Source organism: Salvelinus alpinus, chromosome 14 (genome assembly GCF_045679555.1).
Source record: "Salvelinus alpinus chromosome 14, SLU_Salpinus.1, whole genome shotgun sequence".
NCBI classification, from domain to species: Eukaryota; Metazoa; Chordata; class Actinopteri; order Salmoniformes; family Salmonidae; genus Salvelinus; species Salvelinus alpinus.
In genome coordinates, this window is record NC_092099.1 from 25,296,583 (window position 1) to 25,324,203 (window position 27,621).

General features: G+C 43.0%; 1 protein-coding gene and 1 long non-coding RNA gene across 3 annotated transcripts in view; one reads left to right on the forward strand and one right to left on the reverse strand.

Moving 5' to 3' along the window:
* Nucleotides 1–27,621, forward strand: part of arhgef7a (Rho guanine nucleotide exchange factor (GEF) 7a) — a 182,335-nt gene that overhangs the window by 93,673 nt on the left and 61,041 nt on the right. Inside the window, exons 25-26 of one of the 2 annotated variants that reach the window (XR_011667778.1) lie at nucleotides 553–626; nucleotides 10,522–10,695. The gene's annotated coding sequence lies outside the window, so the exon portion shown is untranslated. Of the gene's footprint in view, nucleotides 1–552; nucleotides 627–10,521; nucleotides 10,696–27,621 lie in introns of those variants that run through there. The other variant, XR_011667779.1, reaches the window with a different exon arrangement.
* Nucleotides 17,170–18,533, reverse strand: LOC139538667 (uncharacterized). The gene is made up of 2 exons (XR_011667782.1): nucleotides 18,483–18,533; nucleotides 17,170–17,552 (listed from the first exon to the last, which is right to left on the reverse strand). It is a non-coding gene; the product is annotated as an uncharacterized lncRNA (long non-coding RNA).

Below are 27,621 nucleotides of genomic sequence, written 5' to 3' on the forward strand. Positions count from 1 at the left end.
GAAACCGCAATGCATTTAGGGAGCCAACACGTCCACGTGGCTTCTGCATGACTAAGATAGAAAGAGGGAGAGAATGGGAAAACATCAATTGTTTCTGATTGTCAGAGGGCTCAGGCGGGAGTTGGGCAAACCTCACAGTATAGAGAAGGCTGAGTTATTTAATTAAAATGTTCCTACCAGGATCACTGTTTATCTGGAAGACGGAGAGGAGGGAGAGGGAGAAGGGATGGAGAGTGCCTGGGAGGGTTGGAGAAGGTTGGGGTGGTGGTGGTGACGGGGGGGTAAGAGGTTGTTATTCACAAAAGGTAGCATCTCAGACATCCACGCGTTGGTCAGCACCACAAGTAATGGATCACACACGGATGAGTCTGAAGCTGGCATACACAGTGAATTTCAAGGAAATGTTAACACACACTCATGCACGCACACAGTCCATAATTGGCTGACTGACTGGGAGAACGATGATGAGGCACACGCAGGAGAAAAAAAGCACATCTGCATCACAGTTAATTCAATCATCACGTTCTAATACCTCTCTTTTCTCTCTTACAGCATGTGGTCTCCTCTCCAGCTCCCATCAACCCCCAGGAGAAGATGAAGGGAGCTTTGAGTCTCTCAGGCGGAAGGTAAGGAAGAGAGAGATTAAGGAGGAGAGACATGGAGAGGAGAGGATTATGTCATATCAGAAGTGTTCCCTTGATGTACCTTCATTCAGGAACAGTTGGTGTTCACTTTTATTATGTCCCCCTCTCCAAAATGGAGATCAAAATATTAATCCGTAATCATTACAGATGTGTGAGACTCATAGGCTGCGCGTGGTTATCACTGATACATGTGTCAAGATGTGCTATTTCAAGGGTGTCCCTTTCTGCAGTGCCTCCCATAGTTTTACTGATCTCCATATCAAAGGTTCCTGTGTTTAATAATCATAATATGTGTGTGTGTACATGCTTGTGTGCCTGCCTGCCTCTGTGCGTGCTGTGTGTGTGTCCACACATCTACCTTGTCTCTGTGTGTGGGTAACCATTCGATTACATCCACTGCTATCACTAACAGGATTAGCTGAATGGAAGGCAGAAGTCTATCATTGCTTATTGATCCACTCCGATCCCCATCAGAGGACAGATATTCTCTGGGGAACACACACTCACACACACACTGGGGATTGTCAGCTCCCAGCTCAGGTTTTACATTGTAGGAGATCTCTGAAGTGTCAAATGAGACACCTATCTCTCCCTATCAGGATCGAGTCAAATAAGTCAAAGATGCTCCTGGCCCACCTCCCATCCTTCTTGGAAATACAATTAACTCCCTCTACATGTCAAACGGTCCTGGATCAATAACTAATCCATTGATCAGTACGTCAATAATGCTGAGCAACAGTTGAGGGTGACTCTCTCTGTCTCTCTTACACCTTTCAAATCAAGACGTTTTTAGCCAACGTCAGCAACCCGCCAACATTTTGCTAACTTTTCTTAATATCTGAAAGATATTTCCGGCAACAAAGCCTGTACTTTTATTTCCTGCAACCGACCTAGTCATGATAGCGGTAATGTATTTAGAAGTCCCGCCAACCCCCCAATATAAACGTCACCTTACATCTTACCATCTTTGGCACAAATTAATTCATGAACATTCTATTGTTGTTGTCTGACATCAAACTTATCCTTGTCATTATGACAAGTATAAACCTGGTATGAACACCAAAAGTACAGTCTGCGTGACATCTAAGCAGCCTTGTCCAAATGGCAATGTTACCTGCTCCATTTCTTTCACCAAAAAAACCAACTGTTTAAAAATGTATTTTGAATGTCAATCTAGCAAGCCAGGCAACTAAAAGCCACTTTCTCTAGACTTGGTTGGTTGCTAACGTTAGCTTGTTAGCTATCTAGCTGCAATAGCCAGCTCATATAATTAACAGAACATATCTGACTACGTTTTGGGTTTAACTGTAGCCATTATTTTATTCACCGTAACAGGAAAATTAACACAGTACAATGTAATTATTTACAAATTATTTACAAGTAGGGGGGTAAGTTGAGCCACCCTTGTTTCTTGGTGACTACAGTATACACAAAATGTATAATTTATTCAAATGCTTAGGAAGAGGTCATCATTTAATTGAGTCTGTCAAGGAAGAAACCACATGGTAAGCAAGTTAAGTCCCAAAAAATTATTTTCAACAAGTTCAAATTAATTTATTGACCAAATTAATTTATTGTGTTAGAGGTTTCATGATGCTTGTATCTAAACCAAAGTAGATAATTTTAAGATTGTTTTATACATCAGTTGGGGTCTCTAGAAGCTTCAATATGAGGTCCTAAACCTAACATAAAAGTGCATCATTGTAGCTGTTTTGGGCTAATATAGTCAAAATGTTTGCTTTGGGGTAATTTGAGCCAATGGCCACGGGTTAAGCTATTGGTTGAGCCAATGGCAAGTTGAGCAAATTGAAGTTTTTTCTTCCCAGGTGTAATTCAAGGCATTTTTACTGGGATATGAGGTAACAACAGGGCCTGGGCTATGTTAAGTGTTTTTAAAAAGTACAAATAGTTTGTTAGTTGTGAAGCTTGTGTTAAAAGATGATTAAAATGATTAAAATACAAAAAAGTGATTGTGTTGAATTGTGTTTGGGGAATAAAGATGGACATGGTTTTATAAAGGTAGTGGAAATATTTCATTCAGTACAGAAATATGTAGGGAGCTTAACTTACCCCATACCCAGGGTAAGTTGTGCCGGGAGGCACAAGCTATATTTTTCAAAAATGTAATGTTTACATGAATTCTGATTATTTCCAGGGATACACAACATCCTGAAATATATGTAGATAGTTTTGTTAGAAAAAATACAACCTTTCCCTTGACGGAGTGATGCTGAATGTAAAACATTGTTCAACTTACCCCACTCCCCCCTATGCCAAGCTGCTAACATACTGTTGTGAATGTGATGAAATGAAAGCAGGGCATTTCTGTCAGATTTAGCTTGCTCTCACGTCAGGTTACCATGACAACGGTCGCAACAACGGGGTCAAAGTTGAATGTCGCTTGCTCAGTTGCAAGAAGCAATGGCAATATAAAAGGTGAATGCCGACAAGAATGTGGAAAATTGTCTGTTTGAAATGGGACCATATAAACATTGCCCAATGCTTTTTTCAGGCAACATACTGCTAATCTTATGTGAATTAGGTATCTCGCTCCAACCTCTTAACACAGTGAACAAAGCAACGGTTACCAGGGAGAGGGGAAGAAGAGGGGTAGAGTGGGGAGATTGGGAGAAGCACAATGAAGCCATTGGTTAAACCAATTGAGACAGACTCAAAATTAAGACAGAATTCACACAACAATCAATATTCTACACATCTCCATATTTTATATATTGTCTATACAGTGTAGGACTTTTAGCAACCTAAAAGCCCAACCTTGGTAAGAGGTAGGTCAGTGATGGGACTATTAGTTGGAAAGATCAAGCTCGCTTACACATAATTTGAGTTCATTTGTTGACTGCTGCCATCTTCCTTTCTTCAGCAATGACGTCCTACTATAATTCCCTCCTGTCAGCTGAGTCCTATCTGTGTGAGCTGTGTACTGTACGAACAATGGGAACATCAAGAGGGCAGAGATAGATAGAAAGAAAAAGAGGAGGTGCGGGATGATGGAGAGAGAGAGAGAGAGATACAGTGAGTGTTCTAGAAAGAGAGGATAATAATCTGTGCATTAGCTGACAGCAGCTCACGCTCCGTGACTCAGGTGTCAGAGGGGTGAAAGAGGGGGCCGATGCAAATGAGAGAAATTAATAACACAGTTGGCTGTTGAGAAAGAGACACATACTGTACGAGGCGAAGCCTCAACGTGTTCTTCTGGATGCAGCCGTGACAAGACCAGAAGAATTAGTCCAATTAAAATGTGTAATTGCTTCGCTAATTCCCCCTGTTAATTTCTCTCTGGGTGCACAGAGGGGTGATAGCATAATAGGCAGAGCATTTTTAACCCCTCGCCTCTCCCTCCTGTCTTCTTTCCCTCTCCTCTGCTCTCTCTCGCTTTCGCTTTCTCTCTTTGAATAGCTCCTCTCTGCCCCCCATGCCCATCTGTACCCCCAACCGAATTCTCTATGGAGTCTCCTTTTGTCTTGTCCTTCTCTCAGAGTAGGTTGTTACCAGACTGCTTCATTTAACCCTTTCCTGCAGTCAATGACCAAAAGCACCCTCTTTGGCCTCATGGGTGGAATGTTATTCATATTCTTCACAAACATTTAAAAACAATGAAAATCCTGTGTTTCTATTTCAAACAGTTTTGTTATATTTCAGTCTTCTGTGATGTATATAAAGTGTAATATTGGGATGCTAACTCAAAACGTAATACATTTCAACTCTATATCTGACATGGTACAGGTGTCTTCTTTTTTTAAGCCCATAACCATGTGTGTGAGGTGTATACTTTTGTTTCAAAGTAGATTTTTTTAAGACTACCAAGAAACACTTTGTGTGACCCTGATTTAGCCCACTGCAGGAAAAGGGAAAGCTGCAGAGAAAGAGACATACAGTTAGTGAACCAGTAGTGTAGCCTAGTAATGTTTTTGACATTTTGGTGGGATTTCAATAGATATATTTATTAGAGTATGAATAATTGAAAAAGAATGTATCTTGACTCTGTCTGAAAGGCAGAATATGCTTTCAACCAACTTTCAGGAAAAACAACCAAAACATGACATTCCAACACAGTGATTTGAGAGACAAACAAGACAAGTAGGTTTCCATTGTTGTTGGTTGAGGAGAAACTTGCCACTATGTAGTATGTTCTTGAGAATTAAGCTTTTAGCAACTCACCTTTCATCATTGCTTACTGTGGCTATGCCTTACAAAAAATACACATGTCAAATTTGCAATATGACATGTGAAAAAAGCATTTTCAAATGTGAAATTGCTGTTTGCACATGTTGAGCTTAAACTCACACGTGGAACCATATTTTCACATGTATTCAATTTAGAGTTCACATGTTAACACCACCTTTTCACATGTGAGAAAAAAACATGTTTTCACCTCATGTGAATTGCACATGTGAAATTTGCGGTTTCCACATGTTAAAAACATTCACATGTGAAAAAGCGGATATGCAGTTTCACGTGAAAAACTTTCTCATGTGAAAATGTCACGTTCACATATGGAATTGCATTTTCACATGTTGACAACTATCACATGTGAAGATCACATTTGCAGTTTCACATGCAGTACCAGTCAAAAGATTGTACACACCTAATCATTCAAGGGTTTTTCTTTATTTTTAAAAAACTATTTTCTACATTGTAGAATAATAGTGAAGACATCAAAACTATAAAATAGCACATATGGAATCATGTAGTAACCAAAAAAGTGTCAAACAAATCAAAATATATTTTAGATTCTTCAAAGTAGCCACCCTTTGCCTTGATGACAGCTTTGCACACCCTTGGCATTCTCTCAACCAGCTTCATGAGGAATGCTTTTCCAACAGTCTTGAAGGAGTTCCCACATATGCTGAGCACTTGTTGGCTGCTTTTCCTTCACTTTGCAGTCCAACTCATCCCAAACCATCTCAATTGGGTTGAGGTCAGGTGATTGTGGAGGCCAGGTCATCTGATGCAGCACTCCTCCCCCTCTCCTTGGTCAAATAGCCCTTACACAACCTGGAGGTGTGTTTTGGGTCATTGTCCTGTTGAAAAACAATTGATAGTCCCACTAAGCACAAATCAGATGGGATGGCATTTCGCTGCAGAATGTTGTGGTAGCCATGCTGGTTAAGTGTGCCTTGAATTCTAAATAAATCGCTGACAGTGTCACCAGCAAAGCACCTCCACACCATAACACCTCCTCCCCCATGCTTCACGGTGGCAACCACACATTCAGAGATCATCCATTCACCTATTCTGCGTCTCACAAAGACAATCCAGTTGGAACCAAAAATTTCAAATTTGGACTCATCAGACCAAAGGACAGATTTCCAATGGTCTAAAGTCTATTGCTTGTATTTCTTAGCCCAAGCAAGTCTCTTCTTATTGGTGTCCTTTAGTAGTGGTGTCTTTGCAGCAATTCGACCATAAAGGCCTGATTCACAGTCTCCTCTGAACAGTTGATGTTGAGATGTGTCTGTAAATTGAACTCTGTGAAGCATTTATTTGGGCTGCAATCTGAGGTGCAGTTATTTTAATGAACTTATCCTCTGCAGCAGAGGTACCTCTGGGTCTTCTTTTCCTGTGGCGGTCCTCATGAGAGGCAGTTTCACCATAGCGCTTGATGGTTTTTGTGACTGCACTTGAAGAAATGTTCAAAGTTCTTGAAATGTTCCGCAGTGACTGAGCTTCATGTCTTAAAGTAATGATGGACTGTAATTTCTCTTTGCTTATTTGAGCTGTTCTTGCCTATTTTACCAAATAGGGCTATCTTCTGTATACCACCCCTACCTTGTCACAACACAACTGAAAGGAAAGACATTCCACAAATTAACAAGGCACACCTGTTAATTGAAATGCCTTCCAGGTGACTACCTCATGAAGCTGGTTGAGAGAATGCCAAGTGTGTGCAAAGCTGTCATCAAGGCAAAGGGTGGCTTCTTTGAAGAATCTGAAATATAAAATACATTTAGATTTTTTAACACTTTTTTGGTTACTACGTGATTCCATGTGTTATTTCATAGTTTTGATGTCTTCACTATTATTCTACGATGTAGAAAATAGTAAAAAATAAAGAAAGGTGTGAGTAGGTGTGTCCAAGCTTTTGACTGGTACTGTAAAATAAACTAACTTTCACATGTGGCATTGCAAGCTTACATGTGGTGTAGAAATAGTGTTATTCTCCTCACATGTGAACAGGTGGTGTTAGCATGTTGCAGTAGCAATGTTTCCACATATGAAATAACTCATTCTGTAATGCCATTCTGTCAAAAAGTAACTTAGCCTGAGTATAATAATTAAAGTGCATTATAAATAATAATGTATTTTTCTGAGCCATCCATTCAGAGTGTTACTGCTGCAGATGCACTTCTCTCTTCTTTATATGTTGGTCATTGACCGTTGGAAGATGCCCAGTGAAAAGAACAGAGAAGCTAGCACTCTGTGTCTCCTTATTTATTTTGTATAACATGTTACAATTAGCGCTGTCGGAGCTAATCAGTTAACTCAAGTTAACTTTCATTTTTTTTTGCATTGCCTGAAAGTGAAATACATAATCTATACACCTAAAAACAACATGATATCAAAAGTTGACTTTGAGGTAAAAGAAAGTGTTCATACATTTACCTGATTTTGCTAACCGTTACCTTGGACAAAATCAAGATGCCAATATTCTTGTAATGCTTTTTGTATAAAAAATCATAAATTACAGCTCAATTTGAGCAAATTATGAAGTTGCGATTAGTTGTGATTTATCATAACAAATCCTGCCATAAACTCAATTAATTTGTTTAAATAATTTGACAGCCCTAGTTGACATTAAAATGTGAAAATACACATGTGAAAGTGTAGTGGACATGAGCTGATTATGGTTGCTTATGGTCACGTGATCAGGTAGCTCCGACTGTGACTTTAAAATAAGTGTTGGTCCTCTTGGTCAAGCCATTGGCCTTTCTTGTGGGGGAACCTGGGTCCCCCAAGAGGACTAATTTTAAAGTCCCAGTCAGGGCTACCTGATCACCTGATCAGAAAAGTGTAGTGGACATGAGTCAATTATGATTGCTTATGGTCACGTGATCAGGTAGCCCTGACTGCGACTTTAAAATTAGTGTTGGTCCTCTAGGGGGGACCCGGGTTCTAATTCTGCTAGTTACAAAAACATGTGAAATGTTGAGAAACCACATCTGAGTCATGTGAAAAATTCACGTGATACTTAACATGTGTCCGATAACCATTTATGTGAATGTTTTTAATGTCAGTATTATTTTTTACATTTTCAATTTTTCACGTGATTTGTACACACGTGTGTTAACAGGTGTCCAAAAACCACGTGTTTTTTCATGTGTTCTTTTCACTACATTTTTTCATGTGTTTTTGTTGTAAGGGTGTGTGCATATGTGTGCTGTCTGTCTGCCTGTCTGGTACCACGTTGTAAAACATAAACTACAGCACAGTATCTCAACAGGTGCTATCTTTTCATAAGACCAACATCACTTGAAATCTGTCAGTTATCTCTGCCAATCCAAGAACCCTGTCACGTCTACTCCCACTCCTCCCCTCCGGCGTTTGACGTCGCCGGTTTACTAGTGCGTCGGCACTCTCATCGCTTTTCTCCCCCCCTCAGTGAACACTTTGGATCGGAGCCTGAACCCATGGAGGTAGGGGTCACATGCCTCCCAGCGGTGGAGCGACGCAGATGATGACAGCTGGGGCTCTATCTCTATTGTGGTCAAGGAGGGCACCAGCTCTATCCGACACGTCCCAACTCAGGATCCACGAGAGCAGAGGGACGGTCATGTGATCTTCCACCTCCTGGTGCAGGTGTGAGCATCCCCTCTTCATCACTTTCTAACAAACCCTTTTTGGTGTTGATCACACTAGTTGACTGTCCCTCATGTACTTTCTACAGCATTAGTGGATTACGGTGCCGCGGGGAACTTTATTGAACAGACCCTCGCCTCCTCTCTTAACATCACCTCATACCCGCTCTCCTCTCCTTTCCCGGTTCAAGCTGTCGATAATCGGCCATTAGGTTCCGGGACCATCAAACACATCATCAAACTACTCACCCTCACCGTGGAGTCCATCCATCAGGAGAACATCCCCTTATTCATCACCTTGGCCTCCCTTGGTTTCAACGCCACAGCCCCACCATCTCATGGTCGAGGATGAAAATCACAGAATGGGCTTCCCGAATGCCGGAGGACCTGCTTCCCCGTCCCCTGTGGTTCCACGTCGGTTGAGAGTCCTGTGGTTGCCCTTCAGCCCAACATCCCGGGGGTATACCAGGACCTGCGGGAGGTATTTTCCAAAACCCGCGCCGCCCGTCTCCCTCCTCATTGCCCCTGGGACTGTGCCATCAACCAGCTTGCAGGCTATGCGCTCCCGCGCAGACGCATCTACCCTCTGTCGGTGGCTGAAACCCAGGCCATGGAGGAGTACATGCATGAGGCGCTCCAACAAGGTTTCATCCGCACGTCCACTTCTCCTGCATCTGCAGGCTTCTTCTTCATGGACAAGAACGATGGAGGGTTATGCCCATGTATTAATTACAGAGGACTCAATGAAATCACCACCAAGTACCGTTACCTTCTCCCGTTGGTGCCGGCAGCCATCGAACAGCTCCTCCGGGCCCTGTTTTTTACCAAGTTGGACCTGCGGAGTGTATTCAATCTCATCCGCTTCCGGGAGGGAGATGAATGGAAGACAGCTTTTAGCACGATGTCTGGTCACTACGAGTACTTGGTGATGCCATTTGGCTTAGCCAATGCTCCGTCAGTGTTCCAGGCATTCGTCATCGAAGTATTCGGGGACATGCTCGGACGCCAGGTGGTAGTGTATATCGATGACATCCTGGTCTACTCGGCTACCTTGGAGGATCACATCGCTCATGTCCGAGTAGTCCTGGAACGCCTCCTGGCTAACCAACTGTTTGCCAATGCTGAGAAGTGCCAGTTTCATCAGGAGGCTGTCTCCTTCCTTGGCTACCATATCAGCCCTTCAAGGAGTGAAGATGGTGCACCTGCGCTTCATCATTAAGCACACCTGGACTCCATTATCTCCCCTTTATCTGGCACTCCCTTAGTTTCCTTCCCCAGGCTGTATTGTTTCTGTTGTTCATGTCTAGATGCTGCTCCTACGCTGTATTGTTCCATGTTATTTTTTTAAAATATTAAACTTACCACCTGCTCCTGCTTCTCGACTCCCAGTGTCTACGTTACAAACCCTCTATGTGATTGATCCCTAAGCTTTTACAGTAGGAATCCGCAGGTCGTGTAGTACTTGAGTTCAAAGTGAAAACACTACACAAGAATTAGGGCGGCATAGGGTTGCCCACGGCCTGAAGATTCCTGCTTGAAATCAAATCAAACTAGAGAACAGTGCAATATATGGGATTATAATGATTGTTCCATCAATCAAATCTCAGGAAGTAGCTACCTACATGAGCAAGAGAGGATGAGGTAAATAAAACAAATGGTCTCTTATATGTCCATCGATTTTCTTGTGAAAAAGCATGACAGTAGTTTGCTTATCATGTGAAATATAATGGTACATTTTAGACAAACCATTTTTGACAAACCAGCCATTAAATTGACAGCCGCTATTTTGTTAGCTAGCTGACCTCTGACATTCGTCCTAGCTTTACTATCAACTGGCTAGCTTTATCAGGCAGCAAGACAATTACCCATCCCAATTTCACTGCAAATAGATAAACTAGTTCAAAGTAAAATGGTGACAACTTGATTAAGCTTATGAATATGTAAAACTGTTTACAAAATGATGGCACATTAAAGGTAGTTGTTGTTCTGAGCAACTTGAACCAGCACTGAAATTTGAGCATTGAGGTTAATTTCTTCCCCCTCTTTGCTCTATTCCTCAGGTTGAAGCACATCCCCAACACCCAGACAGATGTAAAGAAGTTGGGAACCTCCCAGCCATCATCTTGTTCTTGGAGATAGAAATAGATCCACACATGTTATTCTCTATCATGCAGAGTTCTCTATCATGCTCATTCAATAATAGACGTGGGTGATTTCTGTCCCAGGGTACTGAACTGTGTGCAATTTATTTGTTCAATTTAGACCACAAATAGTTGAATGAGGTGTTAGTGAAGTGCTGGAACAAAAACCTGTTCACTCCTGTGTAAAGAACCTATGGCTGGCATGACTTTAATTGACTCAATACAGTTACCATTTTCTTTAGTTAATCTATGGAGGTTTGTCATATGATGAGCCTGGTGGAGATGGATACAAACATACTCCATGGTAGAACATTTCCCTGCATTCAGCTTGAGGCCTGCTAACAGCAGGAACATGGAGCACTCCATGTCAGTGTCAGTAAGTTATGCATACATATAAAAAATAATAGTAATTATATATATATATACTGTTGAAGTCGGCAGTTTACATACACCTTAGCCAAATACATTTAAACTTAGTTTTTCACAATTCCTGACATTTAATCCTAGTAAAAAGTCCCTGTTTTAGGTCAGTTAGGATCAACACTTTATTTTAAGAATGTGAAATGTCAGAATAATAGTGCTGAGAATGAGTTATTTCAGCTTTTATTTCTTTCATCACATTCCCTGTGGGTCAGAAGTTTACATACACTCAATTAGTATTTGGTAGCATTGCCTTTAAATTGTTTAACTTGGGTCAATCGTTTCAGGTAGCCTTCCATTTTAGCCCATTCCTCCTAACAGAGCTGGTGTAACGGAGTCAGGTTTGTAGGCCTCCTTGCTCGCACACGCTTTTTCAGTTCTGCCCACAACTTTTCTACAGGATTGAGGTCAGGACTTTGTGATGGCCACTCCAATACCTTGACTTTGTTGTCTTGAAGCCATTTTGCCACAACTTTGGAAGTATGCTTTGGGTCATTGTCCATTTGGAAGACCCATTAGCGACCAAGCTTTAACTTCCTGACTGACGTCTTGAGATGTTGCTTCAATATATCCATATAATTGTCCTTTCTCATGAAGCCATCTATTTTGTGAAGTGCACGAGTCCCTCCTGCAGCAAAGCACCCCCACAACATGATGCTGCCACCCCCTTGCTTCATGGTTGGGATGGTGTTCTTCGGCTTGCAAGCCTCCCCCTTTTTCCTCCAAACATAATGATGGTCATTATGGCCAAACAGTTCTATTTTTGTTTCATCAAACCATACGACATTTCTCCAAAAAGTAGTTTGGCTTTTTTATGGCAGTTTTGGAGCAGTGGCTTCTTCCTTGCTGAGCGGCCTTTCAGGTTACGTCGATATAGGACTCGTTTTACTGTGGATATAGATACTTTTGTACCTGTTTCCTCCAGCATCTTCACAAGGTCCTTTGCTGTTGTTCTGGGATTGATTTGCACTTTTCGCACCAAAGTACGTTCATCTCTAGGAGACAGAACGCGTCTCCTTCCTGAGCGGTATGACGGCTACGTGGTCCCATGGTGTTTGTACTTGCGTACTATTGTTTGTACAGATGAACGTGGTACCTTCAGGCATTTGTAAATTGCTCCCAAGGATGAACCAGACTTGTGGATGTCTACAATTATTTTTCTGAGATCTTGGCTAATTTCTTTTGATTTAACCATGATGTCAAGCAAAGAGGCACTGGGTTTGAAGGTAGGCCTTGAAATACATCCACAGGTACACCTCCAATTGACTCAAATGATGTCAATTAGCCTATCAGAAGCTTCTAAAGCCATGACATAATTTTCTGAAATTTTCCAAGCTGTTTAAAGGCACAGTCAACTTAGGGTATGTAAACTTCTGACCCACTGGAATTGTGATACAGTGAATTATAAGTGAAATAATATGTCTGTAAACAATTGTTGGAAAGATTACTTGTCTCATGCACAAAGTAGATGTCCTAACCGACTTGCCAAAACTCTAGTTTGTTAACAAGAAATTTGTGGAGTGGTTGAAAAACGAGTTTTAATGACTCCAACCTAAGTGTATGTAAACTTCCGACTTCACCTGTATATATACACTGCTCAAAAAAATAAAGGGAACACTTAAACAACACAATGTAACTCCAAGTCAATCACACTTCTATGAAATCAAACTGTCCACTTAGGAAGCAACACTGATTGACAATAAATTTCACATGCTGTTGTGCAAATGGAATAGACAAAAGGTGGAAATTCTAGGCAATTAGCAAGACACCCCCAAAAAAGGAGTGATTCTGCAGGTGGTGACCACAGACCACTTCTCAATTCCTATGCTTCCTGGCTGATGTTTTGGTCACTTTTGAATACTGGCGGTGCTCTCACTCTAGTGGTAGCATGAGACAGAGTCTACAACCCACACAAGTGGCTCAGGTAGTGCAGTTCATCCAGGATGGCACATCAATGCGAGCTGTGGCAAAAAGGTTTGCTGTGTCTGTCAGCGTAGTGTCCAGAGCATGGAGGCGCTACCAGGAGACAGGCCAGTACATCAGGAGATGTGGAGGAGGCCGTAGGAGGGCAACAACCCAGCAGCAGGACCGCTACCTCCGCCTTTGTGCAAGGAGGTGCACTGCCAGAGCCCTGCAAAATGACCTCCAGCAGGCCACAAATGTGCATGTGTCAGCATATGGTCTCACAAGGGGTCTGAGGATCTCATCTCGGTACCTAATGGCAGTCAGGCTACCTCTGGCGAGCACATGGAGGGCTGTGCGGCCCCACAAAGAAATGCCACCCCACACCATGACTGACCCACCGCCAAACCGGTCATGCTGGAGGATGTTGCAGGCAGCAGAACATTCTCCACGGCATCTCCAGACTCTGTCACGTCTGTCACATGTGCTCATGTGCTCAGTGTGAACCTGCTTTCATCTGTGAAGAGCACAGGGCGCCAGTGGCGAATTTGCCAATCTTGGTGTTCTCTGGCAAATGCCAAACGTCCTGCACGGTGCTGGGCTGTAAGCACAACCCCCACCTGTGGACGTCGGGCCCTCATACCACCCTCATGGAGTCTGTTTCTGACCGTTTGAGCAGACACATGCACATTTGTGGCCTGCTGGAGGTCATTTTGCAGGGCTCTGGCAGTGCACCTCCTTGCACAAAGGCGGAGGTAGCGGTCCTGCTGCTGGGTTGTTGCCCTCCTACGGCCTCCTCCACGTCTCCTGATGTACTGGCCTGTCTCCTGGTAGCGCCTCCATGCTCTGGACACTACGCTGACAGACACAGCAAACCTTTTTGCCACAGCTCGCATTGATGTGCCATCCTGGATGAACTGCACTACCTGAGCCACTTGTGTGGGTTGTAGACTCCGTCTCATGCTACCACTAGAGTGAGAGCACCGCCAGCATTCAAAAGTGACCAAAACATCAGCCAGGAAGCATAGGAACTGAGAAGTGGTCTGTGGTCACCACCTGCAGAATCACTCCTTTTTTGGGGGTGTCTTGCTAATTGCCTATAATTTCCACCTTTTGTCTATTCCATTTGCACAACAGCATGTGAAATTTATTGTCAATCAGTGTTGCTTCCTAAGTGGACAGTTTGATTTCACAGAAGTGTGATTGACTTGGAGTTACATTGTGTTGTTTAAGTGTTCCCTTTATTTTTTTGAGCAGTGTATATGTACACAGCTAATACTCCACTCATATGCAGAGTGGAGAAGCCCTATGCACCATAAACATGTCTACTCATGGAGTAACTCCCTTTAAGAGAGACTGATTAGAGGGTTTTACCAGAGGCCCTTGGCCAATGGGAGGTCAGGTGTGAGGGCTTAGGGGTTAGAGGGAGAGACAGCAAAGTTACAGACATGAAGATACAACTTGTAACACAAAGTAAGGCATTCATTTGTCCGATTGGAAGGCACCCTTATAGTCAACAATGTAAATGTTACTCTCTTCCTCTCTCTCTCTCGTTCAGTACACTCTTAGAAAGAAAGGTGCTATCTAGAACTTAAAAGGGTTCTTCAGCTGTCCCCATAGGATGACCCTTTTGGTTCCAGGTAGAAACCTTTTGGGTTTTGGGTTCCACTTGGAACCAAAAAGGGTACTACCTGGAACCATAAAGGGTTCTCCTATGAGGACAACCGAATAACCCTATCCATCTCTTTCCAGGTGCTAAAGACAGAATATTCAAAGGACCTCGAGAGCCTTCAGACCAAATACTCTCCAGAGCACAGACAAGTAACCTCCACTGGTTGTAATATACTTTATTCATTATATGTAACTCTTCACTATGGCTGTCTGTCTGTGTGATGACATATAGCATTATATCCAGGGCCACTGGTTGGATTTGTTTTTAACCTTTATTTAACTTGGCAAGTCAGTTAAAACTTCTTATGGCTGCAGGGGCAGTATTGAGTAGCTTGGATGAAAAGGTGCACAGAGGTGCCCAGAGTAAACTGCCTGCTCCTCAGTCCCAGTTGCTAATATATGCATATTATTAGTCTATTTGGATAGAAAACACTCTGAAGTTTCTAAAACTGTTTGAATGATGTCTGTGAGTATAACAGAACTCATATGGCAGGCAAAAACCTGAGAAAAAATCCAACCAGGAAGTGGGAAATCTGAGGTTTGTAGGTTTTCAACTCATCGCCTATCGAATACACAGTGGGATATGGGTCATTTTGCACTTCCTACGGCTTCCACTAGATGTCAACAGTCTTTAGAACCTTGTCTGATGCTTCTACTGTGAAGTGGGGCCGAAGGAGAGGGGAATGAGTAAGGTCTACCATGACCTGAACATGCGCTGACCATGCGCGTTCATGTGAGAGCGAGCTCTGTTCTATCGCATTTCTGAAGACAAAGGAATTCTCCGGTTGGAACATTATTGAAGATTTATGTTAAAAACATCCTAAAGATTGATTCAATACATCGTTTGACATGTTTCTACTGACTGTTACAGAACTTTTTGACATTTCGTTTGCTTTTAGTGAATGTGCTTCATGACTTTGGATTTGTTTACCAAACGCGCTAACAAAAGTAGCTATTTGGACATAAATGATGGACATTACCGAACAAATCAAACATTTATTGTGGAACTGGGATTCCTGGGAGTGCATTCTGATGAAGATCATCAAAGGTAAGTGAATATTTATCATGTTATTTTTGACTTCTGTTGACTGCACAATATGGCGGGTAGCTGTATGGCTTGATTGGGCTCTGAGCGCCGACCTCAGATTATTGCATGGTTTGCTTTTTCCGTAAAGCTTTTTTGAAATCTGACACAACGGTTGCATTAAGGAGAAGTGGATCTAAAATTCCATGTATAACACTTGATCTTTGATCAACGTTTATTATGAGTATTTCTGGAAATTGATGTGGCTCTCTGCAAAATCACCGGATGTTTTTGGAACTACTGAACATAACACGCCAATGTATACTGAGATTTTTTTATATAAATATGAACTTTACCGAACAAAACATACATGTATTGTGTAACATGAAGTCCTATGAGTGTCATCTGATGAAGATCATCAAAGGTTAGAGATTAATTTTTTCTCTAATTCTGCTTTTTGTGACTCCTGTCTTTGGCTGTAAAAATGGCTGTGTTTTCTGTGATTTGGCGGTGACCTAACATAATCGTTTGTGGTGTTTTCGCTGTAAAGCCTTTTTGAAATCGGACACTGTGGTAGGATTAACAACAAGATTACCTTTAAAACGGTATAAGATACTTGTATGTTTGAGGAATTTTAATTATGAGATTTCTGTTGTTTGAAATTGGCACCCTGCACTTTCACTGGCTGTTGTCATATCGATCCCGTTAGTGGGATTGCAGCCCTAAGAAGTTTTAATAACATATTCTTATTTTCAATGACAGCCTAGGAACAGTGGGTTAACTGCCTTGTTCAGGGGCAGAACGATAGATTTTTACCTTGTCAGCTCGGGGATTCGATCTTGCAACCTTTCGGTTACTAGTCCAACGCTCTAACCACTAGCCTACCTGCCGCTCCATTCACTGTACTCACTCCAAAACTCATGCGACCTTCTCCCTGTAAAAGTCTCCCAGACTTGTATAAAAACTAACGTGTCCATCCCTCTGTTCCCAGCTGAGTCTGCTGGGCCATGGAACTCTAGAGCAGCACATCAAAAAACCTGCAACCCTGTTGCCAGCTATCGATGGTTCCCTGAGGAAAGATGCAACTATCAAGGCTTTAAATGGTCAAATTTGGGGGATGACCACCAAATTCAATACAGTTTTGCATAAACTACAATAACTGTTTCTTAGCCTGTTCTCATTTTTACTAACTACTATGGTAACTTAAACATCTGACTTTATCCATCAAGACAATACTTATGATTCGTAAGGGCTAAAATCAATGAATACATTCCTATTCATGTATAAAGGACATCACATAGGTGTGCCAACTAAAATATATATCCCAGACAAGACTGAAGAATAGGACAAATAGGCTGAGTTTAGACAGACAGCTCAAGTCTGCTCTTTTTTTCCACTAATTGGTCTTTTGACCAATCAGGTCAGCTCTGAAAAAGAGCTGATGTGAAAAGATCTGATTTGATTTGTCAAAAGACCAATTAGTGGAAAAAATATTAGAATTGGGCTGCCTGTCTAAAGGCAGCCAGGGATAAGTGAATATAAGTCAGTTCTTGTGTTTGTAGCAGTTTATGAATTTGAGTGGTTACATACACTACATGTTAAATGGCTAGGAGACAGAGCTAAGGAGACTCTTGTTGTAATCAAAGGGAAGGTACCACTGAAGGCCCCAGTATTCAGGCAGGCAGCTTGAAGCACATGTGTGTCACCATCCAAGCCACAGCTTGTCACAGCATGCAGTGGCCTGATAGGTAGATGACAATAAATATAGTATGTATGTTTCACCACCAAAGCCGTGTTAGCATTTACTGAACAATCTGACCATTTTGTTATAAATGGGCAATTCAAATACAATATCCAGTTGATAAGCATGGACTGTAATACCTCTATGGTCCTGTGATGGTCTGGCAGCATGCTGCTCTTACTTCCCTCTCCACTTGAAATGCAATAACAACAAAAACATGAAAAACAATAAGCCTAGTAACTTGGTTAAGTAGGCTAATTAAACACTAATGTACAGTGCATTCAGAAAGTATTCAGACCCTTTGACTTTGTGTCATAGCAAAGGGTCTGAATACTTATGTAAGTAATGTATTTAAAAAAATATATATATATATAAATTGGCAAACATTTCTGAACCTGTTTTTGCTTTGTCATCACGGGGTATTGTGTGTAGATTGCTGAGTTTTTTTTTATATACATTTAGAATAAGGCTGTAACGTAATAAAATGTGGAAAAAGTCAAGGTGTCTGAATACGTTCTGAAGGTACTGTAAATGTGCACATTAGCCAAATGATACCCAACCAGCCTAACTGTCTATTTGCAGTGAAATTATTAGGGCCATTTTTCTTGCCAACTTTTTCAGTCACCAATGAATCAATAAACAGGCAGTGGAATGAAGTAGTTTGACAAGTGTTGAAAAGTCAGTAACTAGTCTTTAAAATATGGCAAGCAAATATATAGAAACCTAGCTAACATTAGCTACACTGCAGTGATGATGGTGGGAGTAGGCTAGCTAGCTTTCCCCCAGCAGTTTCAATTTAGCTAGTTATGTAGCTAGCTAATGGCATTCATAATCAAGTTTATCAATCAGTAGGTTAACTGGCAAATATATTTGTTTTCCCCTTCCATCTAAAGCTGCCTGATAAAGCCAGCCAGTTGATAGTAAAGCTAGGATGAATGTCAGAGGTCAGCTAGCTAACGAAATAGCAGCTGTCAAGTTAATAGTTGGTCTGGAGTTCGTCTGAAATGTACCACTATATTTCACATGATAAGCAAACTACTGTCATGCCTTTTTACAAAACAAATCTATGAACGCACATAAAAGAGATGTTACTTTCAAGTAGATTGTTTTGGTTTTATTTACCTCGTCCTCTCTTGCTAATGTCGTCCTCTCTTGCTAATGTGGGTAACTACTTCCTGAGATGTGATTGATGGAACAATCCAGTCAATCGTTAGGCGGCTGTGGTTTTGACAGAGGGAACTGATTGGTCAGGAGTTAAAGGTCCTGCCCCCAGAGCGCAAAACATAATTGTACGCGCAAATCTCTGTCTACAAACCTACAAAAGTTTAAAAAATCTCTTACTAACGTGACAACAGTGATAGAACTCCGAGTGCATGCTGATTCAAAATATGCAAGTGTATTTTTGATTAACAGCAGAATATTCATACTTGTAAAGATTCTGAAAATAAATTATACTAATTGAATATATTCAAATGTCAAGTTACAAGTTTGCGACTGTTGTTAAATCTTTCACACATCATGATACAAGCTCCCGAAATTAAATTACACTTTTGCAAATCGTACTTGCAACCACGAACCTCAATGTACGACCACAAAATGTAAAATACAAACTCCTATAGTTCTGTCATCATCATAATCCCATAGAATTACACCTCGTCTTTTTCTCATCCGTCAATCCATTGTTGAGTTGTGATTTGACCTGGGTAGTAGGTAGAGTTGATCCTAGAATGAATGGAAGAACAGACACTCACACACACACACACACGGGCACATTTAGCTTGTTTTGTGTTATTTCTTACAATATTTGCAACAAGCATTTCCCTGCACCTGCTTTAACATCTGCTAATTTTTTGTATGCGACAAATAAACTTTTAATAAACTTTGATTTGACGAGGCTTGCAGGCACAGACATGCACACACAGACATGCACACGCAGACACACGCACGCACGCACGCACACTCACACACACACACACACACACACACACACACACACACACACACACACACACACACACACACACACACACACACACACACACACACACACACACACACACACACACACAATCTGTCAGTGTGTCTAGGTAGGCAGTCCATTGAATTCCTATCCGTCATGGTTAGTTACACGCCTGTCAGCTGCTCTCCCACTGCCCAGCAGTCTATCCCTGACCCCTGACCTGGAAGCATTATATCTAAATCACATTACATGCCTTGTTTGCTTTAACTTACCTTCTGAAGCCAGCAGAGTGAGACATCTGTCTGTCTGGCCCTGTTAGGGTTAACCCCCGACACGGCAACCAAAATTGCTTCTTTAGCTGATCTCATTTGTGTGTGTGTGTGTGTGTGTGTGTGTGTGTGTGTGTGTGTGTGTGTGTGTGTGTGTGTGTGTGTGTGTGTGTGTGCGGGTGGGTGTAGGTGTAGGTGAATGGGTTTACAATATCATGCAGAATACGACAACAAAAAGAAGCTGGGATTCATTCTATTCAGTACTAATGAATGTGAGAGAGAAGCCTTCTGTTTGTTCATGTTTAGCCATTAAGTCTGGTGCCACGGCTTGTTGCCTTTGTCAGCTGCAGATGTTCCCCACTGAAGAAGTGTCCTGCCTAGCAAATAACACCCTCATTAGCACAGCAGTGAGAGGTGTGTGTTCTTATGTGTGTGTCCTTGTGACAAGCGTCTCCATTCATACACTGAACATGTAATGCCAATACCCAAAAGAAAATGTAAATCTATAGCTTGTTTGAGGAAAGGGAGAAGAGGCATAAATGGAGGGAGAGAGGGAGAGCGGGAGGTAGAGAGAGGGAAAGGCAGATTGAGAGGGAGATGGAGAATGAGGGAAGAAGAGAGAATGGGAGAGGTGGAGGATACAGATAGGGAAGGAGGGATGAATGGAGATTGGCATTTTGTTCCCATCTTACATTAAGATCACTGAAGTTCCACTCAAACCCCATATCCATCCAGTATTTATTTCCACAGTGTGGTGTGTGTGTCTAATACCAGTGGTGGAGTGTTGCCTGGAGAAGTGGATATACTCTAATTTTGCCAAAAACTTCCCAAATGGCCTGCCCGGCGATGGAAAGGTGCCCTGTGTGAAAAATTTAATGAGAAACAGTGACATACACTCTGAATGATTTAAAATTATAAATCCCATATTGGTCTTTCACAGCCAGGCCAACCCAAGCTGTACTGTGCTAGTAGGCTAATAGTAGGCCTACTATTGAAAAAGATAAATTAGGCTGTCAACTGAGTCAGAAATTAGCAGAAATTAGTAGGTTTCAGATTTTTTTTATAGAAAAACAACAAATTGGGTGTTCTAAGTTCATAACAATGTTTAAACCACATCAGGAGACCACTTTTGACGTCTGGGAAAAATCTAAGAATTTTAGATTTTTTTGTGTAGTTATTACCCTTTAATTTAAGTGTGCAGGCACCTAGCACTGTTGTTTGGTTATCAGTGTTTCTGTAGCATGAGATGGAGTTTGCAAGACAAATGGCCACGGGATTGATGTAAATTATGATATTATCATTCTGCCAGGTAGACATTTAATATTTAATTGAGGTTCTTGGGAAAGCCTTTCCATCTACCAGAGATGGTTAGGCCTATCATTATCATCGCTATATTTTTCCTGTTCATTAATTGTTTGAAACCTGGATGTTTTACTTCATATGAGGCATGTCTCGCCTTGCTTCATAGTAGCCTATAGCCAAAATCCCACCATAGAAACTTGGAGGCTATTATTTTATAAAGACTTCCTTGTATGTGTTCTCCTGTTCTATTGGTTTTCTTTTAACTTTCTTTCATTGTCTAGCAGCCAAAGCATTATCCTAGTCATATCAGCAACTCATTATAGTTGTTGCATCTTTAGATCTCCCCTCTTTCTACATTTCTAACATATATTTCTATCTCTGTCCATGAAACCGCTCGCATGTGCGGTGCACGTTTTAAAATGGTGTTTGCTTTTTCCCACAAATTGCATTTTGGAACATTCGTGCGTAGGTCTACCGCCGTGTGCACATTGCTGCGCCTAAAATGTAAAGAAATAGTTCAACAACATTTTAAGCTAAACATTCTGATCTGTTCCATCAACCTTATTAATTGATACAGTGTATACTCACTTCAAATTTGTGGGGAATAAGAAGTGAGTATACACTCCACTACACCACTGTGTGTGTGTGTGTGTGTGTGTGTGTGTGTGTGTGTGTGTGTGTGTGTGTGTGTGTGTGTGTGTGTGTGTGTGTGTGTGTGTGTGTGTGTGTGTGTGTGTGTGTGTGTGTGTGTGTGTGTGTGTGTGTGTGTGTGTGTGTGTGTGTGTGTGTGCGTGTCTGTGTGAGTACCTTTGTATGATACATGAGATCAAATACTAAGCCAACTGCGTTTTCTACTGGTGCCCTTTATTGGTGTTCCTGGATTAATGCAATAGAGTTCTGGTCTCAGTTAACTGCCACACAGAGAAACACTCTTGTATCCTTGCCAGCCCTGTTATTTACCATTGGTTTGGATTCCTTAATTCACCATGGAGGTATTCGGCCAGAGAATAGCTACCTATCTAGCTGTTTCTCTGGCCATGAAACATCCCTGAGCATGTAGAAGGACACATGTGACATGTATCAGATGGCCACCGGTGGAGAGATAAAATACTGCAATTAGAGGAGGAAGAGAAGGAAGTTGAAGATGAGGAAGAGGAACATGGGGAGGAGCAGGAGGAAGAGGAATATGCGAAAGAGTGGAGAAGAAGGAGAAGGAAAAGGAGCAAGAGAGGAAGGAAGTGTGGATGATGAGGGGAAGGAGTAGTGCAGGAGGAGATAGAAGAGGAGTAAGGAGATGAGTCAGAAGAGCAGTTACGTATTGACACCAGACCAGGGTGGTGGACCCTGAGAGAGGGTCAGAGATAGATGGAGGGAAGGCTCTACTGTAAAATAGCTTCTTTGTGTGTCTGCTCTAAATCGAATTAGCTAGGAGATACTCGACCCCTGCCTACCAGCCTAGCCCCTGTCGTGGTTCTGTGTTTGTATCTCAGTCTCTTTTTCTCTCTCTCACTCTCTCCCCCCACACTCACACACCATACACACACCTATACACACAGCTGTTAGCTCTCTCCTTTGTGGCATTCTCAGCCCAAGGACGTGTGCTATTCAGACTGCAGCCCTCTCAGAGCCCACGTCCAAACTGCTACTGCTGCTCCTGATGCCTTCAATTAGTGTTTAACTCATGAGAGGCAGCCACTCGGCGTTTCTCTGCACACACACAGACGCACACGCACACGCACACACACACACACACACACACACACACACACACACACACACACACACACACACACACACACACACACACACACACACACACACACACACACACACACACACACACACACACACACACACACACACACACACACACACACAGAGAGAGAGAGACATGTGCTGATGAGATTTTTTCCTGTGCCTTTGACTCACAATAGAGGGAGACCAGGGATGGGCAGATCTCGAGATAATAGGGAGGCCTTCCTTCCAACAATTAATCTGCGCTCCTTCTCGCTCTCCTCTCTCTCCTCTTTCTCCTCTCTCCTCGCTCTACTCTCTCTCCTCTTTCTCCTCTCTCTCCTCTCTCTCCTCTCTCCTCTCTCTCCTCTCTCTCTCCTCTCTCCTCGCTCTCCTCTCTCTCGTCTCTCTCCTCTCTCTCCTCTCAATCCTTTCTCTCCTCACTCTCCTCTCTCTCCTCTCTCTACTCTCTCTCCTCTTTCTCCCCTCTCTCTTCTCTCTCCTCTCTCTCTCCTCTCTCCTCGCTCTCCTCCCTCTCGTCTCTCTCCTCTCTCTCCTCTCACTCATTTCTCTCTTCACTCTCCTCTCTCTCCTCTCTCTCCTCTCTCTCCTCACTCCCCTCTCCTCTCTCTCCTCGCTCTCCTCTCTCTCCTCTCTCTCCTCACTCTGCTCGCTCTCCTCTCTCTCCTCGCTCTCCTCGCTCTCCTCTCTCTCCTCGCTCTCCTCTCTCTCCTCGCTCTCCTCTCTCTCCTCTCTATCCTCGCTCTCCTCTCTCTCCTCTCCTCGCTCTCCTCGCTCTCTCCGCTCTCCTCTATTTCCTCTCTCTCCTCGCTCTCCTCTATTTCCTCTCTCTCCTCGCTCTCCTCTATTTCCTCTCTCTCCTCGCTCTTCTCACTCTCGTCACTCTCCTCTCTCTCTTCTCTCTCCCCTCTCCCCTCGCTCTCCTCCCTCTTCTCTCTCCCCTTGCTCCCTTCTCTCTCCTCTCTCTCCTCGCTCTCCTCTCTCTCCTCTCTATCCTCGCTCTCCTCTCTCTCCTCTCCTCGCTCTCCTCGCTCTCTTCGCTCTCCTCTATTTCCTCTCTCTCCTCGCTCTTCTCACTCTCGTCACTCTCCTCTCTCTCTTCTTTCTCCTCTCTCCTCGCTTTCTCTCCTCTCCTCGCTCTCCTCGCTCTCCTCGCTCTCTTCGCTCTCCTCTATTTCCTCTCTCTCCTCGCTCTCTTCGCTCTCCTCTATTTCCTCTCTCTCCTCGCTCTTCTCACTCTCGTCACTCTCCTCTCTCTCTTCTTTCTCCTCTCTCCTCGCTCTCTCTCCTCTCCTCGCTCTCCTCGCTCTCCTCGCTCTCTTCGCTCTCCTCTATTTCCTCTCTCTCCTCGCTCTCCTCACTCTCGTCACTCTCCTCTCTCTCTTCTTTCTCCTCTCTCCTCGCTCTCCTCTCTCTCCTCGCTCTCCTCTCTCTCCTCTCTCCTCTCTCTCCCCTCTCCTCCCTCTCCTCGCTCTCCTCGCTCTCCTCGCTCTCCTCTCTCTTCTCTCTCTTCTCTCTCCTCGCTCTCCTCTCTCTCCGCTCTCCTCGCTCTCCTCTCTCTCCTCGCTTTCCTATCTCTTCGCTCTCTTCGCTCTCCTCTCTCTCCGCTCTCCTCGCTCTCCTCTCTCTCCTCGCTCTCCTCTCTCTTCTCTCGCCTCCATCTCCTACCTCTCCTCTCTCCTCGCTCTCCTCACCCTCCTCACCCTCCTCGCTCTTCTCTTTCTCCTTTCTCTCCTCCCTCTCCTCCCTCTCCTCTCTCTCCTCCCTCTCCTCCCTCTCCTCTCTCCTTACTCTACTCACTCTACTCACCCTCCTCTCTCTCCTCCCTCTCCTCTCTCTTCTCTCTCCTCACTCTCCTCTCTCCTCTCTCTCCTCACTATCCTCACCCTCCTTTCTCTCCTCTCTCCCCCTCTCCCCTCTCCTCTGTCCTCACTCCCCTTTCTCCTCACCATCCTCATCCTCCTCTCCTCTCTCCTCTCTCTCCTCCTTCCTCTCTCCTCTTTCCTTTCTCCTCACTCTCCTCTCTTCTCTCTCTCCTCACTGTGCTCTCTCCTCACTCTCCTCTTTATCCTCACTCTCCTCTCTCCTCTCTCTCCTCTCTCCTTTTTTCTCACTGTTTTCACTCTCCTCACTCTCCTCACTCTCCCCTCTCCTCTCAAATTCAAATTCAAATTGCTTTTTTGTCTTGAAATACAATTTGTAGATATTGCCAAAGTGGTACAGGATTTCAGTAAATACAGTAAAATGCAATGAGGATAATGAAATACAGTTAATTGAATAGTAATAATAATAATAGTACATATAATCATGTTTTATTGTGTAATCTTCGGTTGATACATTTAATTAAATAAGTCTTGTTTATTAAAAAAAAAGGCTAATAAATAAACAACAAAATGTACATGGATGATGGCTCCTTATATACAATGTAAATACTTCAGGGAATTAATGTTTGTGGGATGTCCCTCAGGCTATGTCAATCATATACATATCTAGCAGTAATATTTGCAGTTTCTCCCTCACTCAGAATAATTCCCAGCTTCATGTTGTTAGTAAATGCACAGGAGTTGGGAATTGATTGAGATATTTTCTGGAAAAATATTATCTTATTTCTAAGTATTCTCACAGGAAAAAGTTAATCTCTGTCTTTTTGTGTCTCCCTTATTCTATAGCCAATTGGTGGTCGCTGAGCCATTATTTGGTCAGGATCTGTTTCTGTTTTGAGATATCTTGCCAATATGTATCTCTTTTGAGGGGCAAATAGCAATTTATTTTATTCTGTGTTTTTTTTTTTCATTTTCCAAATTTGTCAAATAGGAGTTGTACATTTCTGTAACAATTTCATGGATTTCCCTGTTTGTTTGGATAATAGGTTTAGTGTTCTTAACAGCCGACGTAGGGGACTCTCTTCAGGGTTCAGTTCTTCGGTTTTAAGGACTTTGAATTGTAAGGATGTTTTCAAATAAAATCAAATCTAACTTTATTTGTCACATGCGCCGAATACAACAAGTGTAGACTTTACCGTGAAATGCTTACTTACAAGCCCTTAACCAACGGTGCAGTTCAACAAGAGTTAAGAAAATATTTACCAAGTAGACTAAAATAAAAAGTAATAATAAAAAAGTAACACGATAAGAATAACAATAACGAGACTATATACAGGGGGCACCGGTACCGAGTCAGTGTGCAGGGGTACAGGCTAGTTGAGGTAATCTGTACATGTAGGTGGGGGCGAAGTGACTATGTATAGGTAACAAACAAACAGCGAGTAGCAACAGTGTAAAAAAAGGGGGGGTCAATGTAAATTGAACGGTGGCGATATTATTAATTGTTCAGCAGTCTTATGGCTTGGGGGTAGAACCTGTTGAGGAGCCTTTTGGCACTCCGGTATCGCTTGCCGTGCAGTAGCAGAGAAAACCGGCCGTTTCAGGCCCTTTCATCGTTGTCGGTCCGTTTCAGGCCGTTTCATAGGCCATTTCATCGTTATCTGTGATCAGGCCTACCACTGTTGTGTCGTCAACAAACTTAATGATGGTGTTGGAGTCGTGTTTGGCCACGCAGTCGTGGGTGAACAGGGAATACAGGAGGGGACTAAGTACACACCCCTAAGGGTGTGTTAAGTGTTAAGTGTTAAGGATCAGCATGGCAGACATATTGTTGCCTACTCTTACCACCTGGGGGTGGCCCGTCAGGATGTCCAGGATCTGGTTGCAGAGGGAGGTGTTTAGTCCCAGAGTCCTTAGCTTAGTGATGAGCTTCGTGGGAAATATGGTGTTGAACGCTGAGCTGTAGTCAATGAACAGCATTCTCACATAGGTGTTCCTTTTGTCCAGGTGAGAAAGGGCAGTGTGGAGTGCGAATGAGATTGCGTCATCTGTGGATCTGTTGGGGCGGTATGCGAATTGGCATGGGTGTAGGGTGTCCGGGAGGATGCTGGTGATGTGAGCCATGACCAGCCTTTCAAAACACTTCATGGCCACCGATGTGAGTGCCACGGGGCGGAAATCATTTAGGCAGGTTACCTTCGCTTCCTTGGGCACAGGGACTATAGTGGTCTGCTTGAAACATGTAGGTATTACAGACTCGGTCAGGGAGAGGTTGAACATGTCAGTGAAGACACTTGACAGTTGGTCCGCACATGCTTTGAGTACACATCCTGGTAATCCGTCTGGCCCAGCGGCTTTGTGAATGTTGACCTGTTTAAAGGTTTTGTTCACATCGGCTACTGAGAGCGTTATCACACAGTCATCCAGAACAGCTGATGTTCTCGTGCATGCTTCAGTGTTGCTGGCCTCGAAGCGAGCATAAAAGCCATTTAGCTCGTCTGGTAGGCTCGTGTCACTGGGCAGCTCGCGTCTGGGTTTCCCTTTGTAGTCTGTAATAGTTTTCAAGCCCTGCCACATCCGACGAGCGTCAGAGCCGGTGTAGTAGGATTCAATCTTAATCCTGTATTGAGCAATACCTTGGACTTCTTTAATATTAGATATCGCGCACAAGCTGTTATTGACAAATAGACACACACCCCCACCCCTCGTCTTACTAGAGGTAACGTCTCTGTTCTGCCGGTACATGGAAAATCTCGTTAGCTCTGTATTGTCCGTATCGTCATTCAGCCACGTCTCGATGAAACATAAGATGTTACAGTTTTTAATGTCCTGTAGGTAGCATAATCTTAATCGTTGGTCATCAATTTTATTTTCCAGTGATTGCACGTTAGCAAGAAGAACGGATGGCAGTGGGAGTTTACTCGCTCGTGTACGGATTCTCAGAAGGCTGCCCGATCTCCGACCCCTTTTCCTGCGTCTTTTCTTCATGCAAAAGGCAGGGATCTGGGCCTGTTCCAGTGAAAGCAGGATATCCTTCTCGTCGGACTCGTTAATTCTTAGGGCTGCAATCCCGTTAACGGGATCGATATGACAACAGCCAGTGAAAGTGCAGGGCGCCAAATTCAAACAACAGAAATCTCATAATTAAAATT